We start from the raw sequence: 7,337 nt of genomic DNA, 5'->3' as shown, positions 1-7,337 counted from the left end.
CATATTCTGGATATTAGGCCTTTATCAGATGCATAGTTTACAAATATTTTCTCCTACAGATTGTCTGTTTACTTTGTTGTTGTAACTGCTTTTGGAGACTGTCACGAAATCTTTGCAAAGGCTTGTCTAGAATGGTATTTCCTAGGTTTTCTTCTAGGGTTTGTATAGTTTGAGGTCTTACATTTAAGTATTCATCTATCTTGAGTTGATTTGTATATACAGTGAAAGGAAGGGGTCCAGTTTCAATCTTCTGTGGATGACTAGCCAGTTATCCCAGGACCATTTATTGAATAGGAAGTCCTTTTCTCATTGCTTGTTATTGTCAACTTTGTTGAAGATCAGATAGTTGTAAATGTGAAGCTTTATTTCTGGGTTCTCTAACCTGTTTTATTGGTCTATGTGTCTGTTTTTGTATGATGCTTTCTTTTGTTGTTGTTTGTTTGTTTGTTTTGGTTACCATAGCCTTGTAGTACAGTTTGAAGTTGGATAGTATGATGCCCCCAGATTTGTTCTTTTTGCTTAGGATTGCTTTAGCTGTTCACGCTCTTTGTTGGTTCCATGTGAATTTTATTTATACTTATTTATTTTTTTCCCCTCTGGAACATCCAAATTCACTGTTCCAAAGTTTAATTAAAAGCACAATTTACAAATATTTAATATCTTCTGAAAAATATTTCTAAGTTAAGAATGAAAAAGTATATAATAATATATAATCAAATACCAACTCCCACCAGGTCTACACTCAGCAACATCCATCTTTTTAGGTTCTTCAAGATCTTCTGTTAAATCTACAAAGTTGTTTTCCATGATGGGGAAAAGAATGGAAATCCCCATTGCTTTTTGAAATTCATACATGCTTACAATATCACCTGGAGTTACTTGCTGTGCAGGTTTTTAAGATTATTGGTCACTTGTTCAGCGAGATGCATTTCTCTGCAGGAGGCACCCAAGAGACAGATCATACTGGGAGGGGGTCTGGTGCTCAAATACTCATTCTGGGCTTCCTGGAGCTCCCTGAATAATTTGGTGGCCTCATCAAGTTTCTTCTGAATACTTCAGGTTCTTCAGAGTCAAAAACTTCAACTGGAATGCCAAAGTTTACTACTTTCAGTGCTGTGAGCCTGTCTTGAGTATTGGGGTCCAAACGCCCTGCTGGTTCTAGTTCTATAATCTCCATTTCTTTTGCTGTGTCAAGTGTCCTAGTATGGCCTTCATCTTCAGGCGATGACATCTCCAACTCTTATAGGGTCCTGAAATTCCCTCCTTTTGTTAAAACATCCAGTAAACTATCTGCCATAACATATGGATAGTCTTGGTATGTGGCCCAAAACTCATGGATGCTGAAATCAGTTGGAAGATCAGAGTCTTCACCATGGGTTGGATATATTAAATCAGAATCATCCTTGCTGATATTTCCAAACGTGGAGTCATAACATGGTGCATAAGAACTGTAGGGTCCATAATTCAAATCTCACGCTTCTACAATGAGATCCACAGGATGGAGAAGTCCCAACGTTGTTGTTCCATCTGGTTTTCTTCTTTCAAATTCGCACTGACTGTTCACAAGCTGTCTGGTCAGCTTTCCTCCAGATTCCTTCACGATTTGGTCAAGCTGCTCCTGCTCTCTCTCTGAATTATTGCTTTTAAACTTATCTTCAAGCACATCTTTGTCTACATTTTAATTTTCTTTGCTGGGACTCTTGAAGGCTTGTGCTTTGGCATCTCCAGAGTCTGCCTCTCTCTCGACCAGCAACCTCCATCCTCCCCACTCTGCCTCCATCCTCCCCAGTCTGTTCTATCTTTCTGCTTTCGAGTTTCTTGCAAGTCATCCATGAAGTCTATACTCTGCTTCAGGCTCTGAATTCTTTCCTGGCTAAGAATTGTCATCCCTGAGTGCAACAGCTTCTTTGCAGCTGTATAGTAAATGCTCTCTGGTTTGTTGTAAATCATGGCATTAGTGCACATTAGTTTGAAGTTATCCTTTAGTTCTATCGACTGGTAGTCATTGTTCTTGACCTTTGCTTTCATAGTACTAAAATCCTTGGGTGTTTAATGATCATGGAGTAGCCAGGAGCAATAAAATCAGTCACAGTAAATGAAAAGAAAGCACTTGGGTCTTTTCTCTGCAATTGTCTCATCAGTTGATTCAAAGTTTCTTGAAGGGGTGTCTGTTCTACTTCTTGTTTGGCTAAAGAGCTTGTGAGAGAATCTCACAGGAGCATGATACTGGAGGTCTTTTTCTGCCTCATTCTCCACAAGGTCTCAATCCCACTTCTTTTTATCCTCCTTAACTCTTCTCCGTTTTGTCTCTTTATCTTCCCCTGGAACCTGTTTCTCTCCTTTCTTTCTCTTTTTCCGTGTTCTGTCCTTGAGTTTGTCATGATCTTACTTGCCTTCGAAGAGGCTGGAGTTGTGCCCTGAGCTGCCTGTGGAGAGTTCAGTGACTTCGTTCCCTCCTACTTTGAGGACCAGCCTCAAGGGCTTCTATACATACTCCTCATAGAAGTGTTTTTTCGACTTGGCGCTCCTTGTGCATCTTGCCCATGTCCTACCAGCCCCGGTGCCCACCCCCAGAGCCAAGACCAGGCCCGCAGCATAGCTTCTGGTCCAGGCCAGGCCAGTGGAGGGCAGGAGCGGCCCGCAGAGGCCCCATGTGAATTTAAGAATAGTTTTTTCTAATTCTGTGAAAAACGCTGTTGGTAATTTGATAGGAAATAGCACTGAATCTGTAAATTGCTTTGGGCAGTATGACCATAGCAACATTGATTCTTCTTATTCATGAGCATGGAATGTTTTTCCATTTGTTTTTGTTGTCTCTGACTTCTTTCAGCCGTGTTTTATAACTCTTGTTGGAGAGATTGTTCACCTCTGTGATTAGCCGTATTCCTAGGTATTTTATTCTTTTTGTGGCTCTTGTGAATATAATTGTATTCTTTATTATTATTATTATTATACACCATCCTGCAGCATAGAATTGCATTTTTGATTTGGTCCTCAGTGTGGATGTTTTTGATGTATAGAAATACTACTGATATTTGTGTGTTGATTTTGTATCCTGAAATTTTAATGAAGTTGTTTATCAATTCTAGGAGGCTTTGGGCAGAAGCCATGGGGATTTCTAGGTATAGAATCATATTGTCTATGAAGAGAGATCATTCAATTTACTCTTTTCCTATTTGGATTCCTTTTATTTCTTCCTCTTGCCTGGTTGCTTTGGCTAGGACTTCCAGTATTATATTGAACAGGAGTCATGAGAGTGAGGATCCTTCTCTTATTTCAGTTGTAAGGGAGAATGCTTCCAGTTTTTGCATGTTCAGTATGATGTTGGCTGTGGGTTTGTCATAGATGACTCTTACTATTTTGAGTTATGTTCCTTCATTTCTTAGGTTGAATGTTTTCAACATGAAGAGATGCTGTATTTTATCAAAAGTCTTTTCTGCATCTATTGAGATGGTCATGTGATTTTTGTTTTTAGTTCTGTTTCTGTAATGAATCACATTTATTGATTTGCATATGTTGAACCAACCTTGTATGGCAGGGATAAAGCCTACTCAATCACGGTGAATTAGCTTTTTGATAGGTTGCTGGATTCACTTTGCTTTTATTGTGTTGAAGATTTTTTGTGTCTGTGTTCACCAGGATATTGACCTGAAGTTTTCTTTTTTTGTCATGTCTCTGCCAGGTTTTGGTATCAGGATGATGCTGGCCTCATAGAATGAGTTAGGGAGGCTTCCCTCCTCCTCAGTGTTTTGGAATAATTTCAGTAGGATTGGTACAAGCTCTTCTTTATATGTCTGATATAATTCAGCTGTGAATTTGTGTGGTCCAGAGCTTTTATGGGTTGGCAGGTTTTTTATTACAGATTCAATTTCAGAACTCATTATTGGTCTGTTCAGGATTTCAAATTCTTCTTGGTTGAATCATGAGAGGTTGTATGTATCCAAGAATTTACCCATTACTTCTAAGTTTTCTAGATTGTGTGCATAGAGGTGTTCATAATAGTCTCTGAGGGTTTTTGTATTTTTGTGGAGTTGGTGGTAATGTCACCTTTGTGATTTCTGATTGTGTTTATTTGGATCTTCTCTCTTTTTTTCTTTATTAATCTAGGTAGTGGTCTATCAATCTTATTTATTCTTTCAAAGAAGTAACTTTTAGTTTCATTGATTTTTTTGTATGAAATTTCATTCATTTTAGCTCCGATTTTGGTTATTTCTTTTCTTCTGCTAGTTTTGCAGTTGGTTTGCTCTTGAAAACTGTGAACTTTTTAAAGATCCTTTTGTGTGTGTCTGATACAGAATAATGCATGCCTGTGGACCCGTGAACACCTGGGCCCCACATAAGCTTCCCTCCATGTGCCTTTGGGATCTCAGTTCCAGGCATCCTTTGGGCTATGTTCAGACATCTTGTAGACCTTAGTAGTGAGGCTATGATATCCAGGAGCACATTCTGTTTTCAACAGAAAATAATAATTCAGCTCAGTTCTTGAGTTGTGTAGTCTTCAGTTAAATGATTTCCTTTATTATTTGATTTCAACATTAATACATTTCAGAATTTCTTTTACTTTTGTAAAAACCATTCTCAAGAATGTCTCCATTGCTCAGCCTCACTCCAGACATTATTTTATGTAATCCCCTTTTCTCTCTGAAACCCATCCCAACCTCTTTCTTTTCAGTTTGTTTTCTTCTACATGCGTAGAGACTAGATCCCTTGAAGCTTCCCTTGCCATTAAAAATAAAGTCCTTTGACAATTTATTAAGATGTAAGTTTAAAATTTTATCTGGTTAGTATATTGAGTAAACAGTTTTCTAGGTCTCTGATAAATTTTTAAACTTATAAGAAATTGGGTTTAGCTGTTATCATGAAATAATATATGCAGATATTTAGTACATTGCATGGTATTTGTCACATAGTAGGCACCCCCAAAATGTGAGGTTCCTTCCTGCATTTCCTGTATTACAATATATCTGTGTCTCCCCATGAGATATACATTCCTCATTGGCAGAGACTACCACCTGCCTTTCAAGCTCTAGCTCCTGGCGTAAGACTTGCTACAGAGCCAGTCTTAGATAACGATTTCATGATTAGATACCTGAAAGAAAGGATAATTAACAAATGCATATGATTAGAAAAGTAGCATATTATACACCCCAGTTTTTCAACCTCAATTACTAAATTTTCAAATTGTCTAAATTTGACTAAATTGTCAAAAAATTTTGCTAATTCTGCTTGCCTACTTTCATTTTTTTGTAGTTATGATCCAGACTCTTAATATATAATTTAATTGTACTAATGTTTACATTAGGTTTCTCTTCTCTTTGAGTTCTGCAGACTTATCTCTAGCTATTATACATAACTTTTACATAATATTAATATTAAGATATGATTTACAGTGTACTCTCTTCTTAACATTATTCATTTTACCATATTTTGTGGTTTCATAGAGCTTTCAAATTTATTTTTGCCTCCTCTTTCCCTTCCTCCTCCTCTTTCTGTTTCTTCCTTTACAATCCGGAAGTCTTCTTCTTCTTTTTTTTCTTTCACCTGTTATACCATGAATTCCATTAATAGACTCCAGCAGCTCGGGCTCCTTTTCACTGGTTCTCACAGAGTGTGCTTCTCTGAGTGGAACAGGCTGCAGCTTCAGGTTTCTCTTTAGCTTCACTCTTTATTCTGATGATTTTCCTACACACACTTTCAGGAAGTCATCTTGGCTCTTAGAGTGTTTAATATGCCCAATATGCATATTAATTCTTTTGGCAAGAATCTTGCCCTTAACTTGTTTGTTTACAATGATGCCAATAGCATGCTAGGTAACTTTGTAGACTCTTTTAGTTTTGCCATGGTGACATTTGTGGGGCATTTCTTTTTGGACAGTGCCCATTCCCTTGGTGTCTACATTATCGCCTTCCTTGTAGATATGCATTTATGTGGCCAAAGGTACAAATCCGTTTTCTCAAAGGCCTAGGGGACCTCAGCAGTTGCCTGTCTTCTTTCCTCTGTGTTCGTCATTTTATCAAATTACTGGAAGTTGGGAGTTGAGGCCAAAAGGTACTTTCCTCTTCTTAAAAGTAACCTGAGTGTTGTATCTCTTCTTGCCTAGAATTGTGCTATTTCCTGTATTCTTCTTCTTTTGGGACTCGAATTCCAACCACTAGACTTGCTTCTTGTTTTCTTTGGCTTTTACCTTTATTGATGTCTCCTTTCCTTCCCCCTTTTCCCCATCTCCTTTGCTTCTCTTTCTTTCCCTTCATTTTTCTTCCTTTTTTTGGGGAAACTTCAAGGTTCTCTCTTTTAAGGAAATATTTATTTACCTTCTATCTGTTGTTTTTGGATCACGCCAAACCATCATTTGAGTTTTGTTTTCTCTCATGTTCCCTCCTGAAATCCATCCTGGCAATCCTCCCTGACATTCCACTCCTCACAACCTCATCTCATTCTCTTCTCCCTGTGCCCTTCTCTTACACTCAGAAAAGTTCTGTGCACTTTTTGCGGCATGTTACCTGTTTTGGTTTTTTCTTATATGTTTTCATTCTGAGCCCTTAGAGCTGGCCCAGCAAACCTGCCTGGGCTTAGCAGTACACCTGTGTCCTTTTTTATTACACATTTCCATAACCAAGACATTCTCACAGAGGAATGTGTGTGTGTCGGGGGGATGTGTGTGTGTTTCTGTATCAACTTTAATCTTTTGCTGACTCAAAAAGTCAAACCAAGTTAAAGAAAATCATAAAACAGCCCAAAACTGACAGGTTTTGAACAGTGATATTCCCTCTTTCAAGTCTATATGATATATTTCCTTATTCCAATAAAATGTTTACTGTTATTTTTACTGAAACTGGCACTGCAACAAAAATATCTTTTTATTACTGTACTGTACACTTTAAAATGGCTAAGATGGTCAATTGAATATTTTTCATTTTATTTATTTATTTATTTTTGAGACAGGGTCTCACTCTGTCACCCAGACTGGAGTGCAGCGGTGTCAACACAGCTCACTGCAGTCTTGACCTCCCAGACTGAAGTGTTCCTCCCGCCTCAGCTTCCTGAGTAGCTGGGACTACAGGTGTGCACCATCACGCCCAGCTATTTTTTTTTTTTTTTTAATTTGAGTAGAGATGAGGTCTCACTATGTTGCCCATGCTGGTCTCCAACTCCTGAGCTCAAGTGATCCTCCTGCCTCAGCCTCCCAAAGTGCTAGGATTACAGGCATGAGCCAGCACTCCTGACCTTCAATTGAGTATTATGTGCTTTTTACCACACAAAAAAATTTTTAATTGAGGTCACAGTGTTTTCCATCTCCATAGGTATGTTCTTAAGAAGAATGAATTGCATTCTGAATC

The 7,337-nt window shown here is 38.2% G+C and overlaps 1 pseudogene; it reads right to left on the bottom strand.

The window, feature by feature from the left end:
• Positions 1–626: 626 nt before the first annotated feature.
• Positions 627–2,545, bottom strand: LOC117063607 (annotated as a pseudogene).
• Positions 2,546–7,337: the final 4,792 nt, after the last annotated feature.

The sequence above is a fragment of the Trachypithecus francoisi genome, unplaced genomic scaffold (genome assembly GCF_009764315.1).
Source record: "Trachypithecus francoisi isolate TF-2019V2 unplaced genomic scaffold, Tfra_2.0 Lachesis_group18, whole genome shotgun sequence".
Classification (NCBI taxonomy): Eukaryota; Metazoa; Chordata; class Mammalia; order Primates; family Cercopithecidae; genus Trachypithecus; species Trachypithecus francoisi.
Note: the sequence above shows the minus strand (reverse complement) of the source record. Positions and strands in the feature narration are given on the sequence as shown.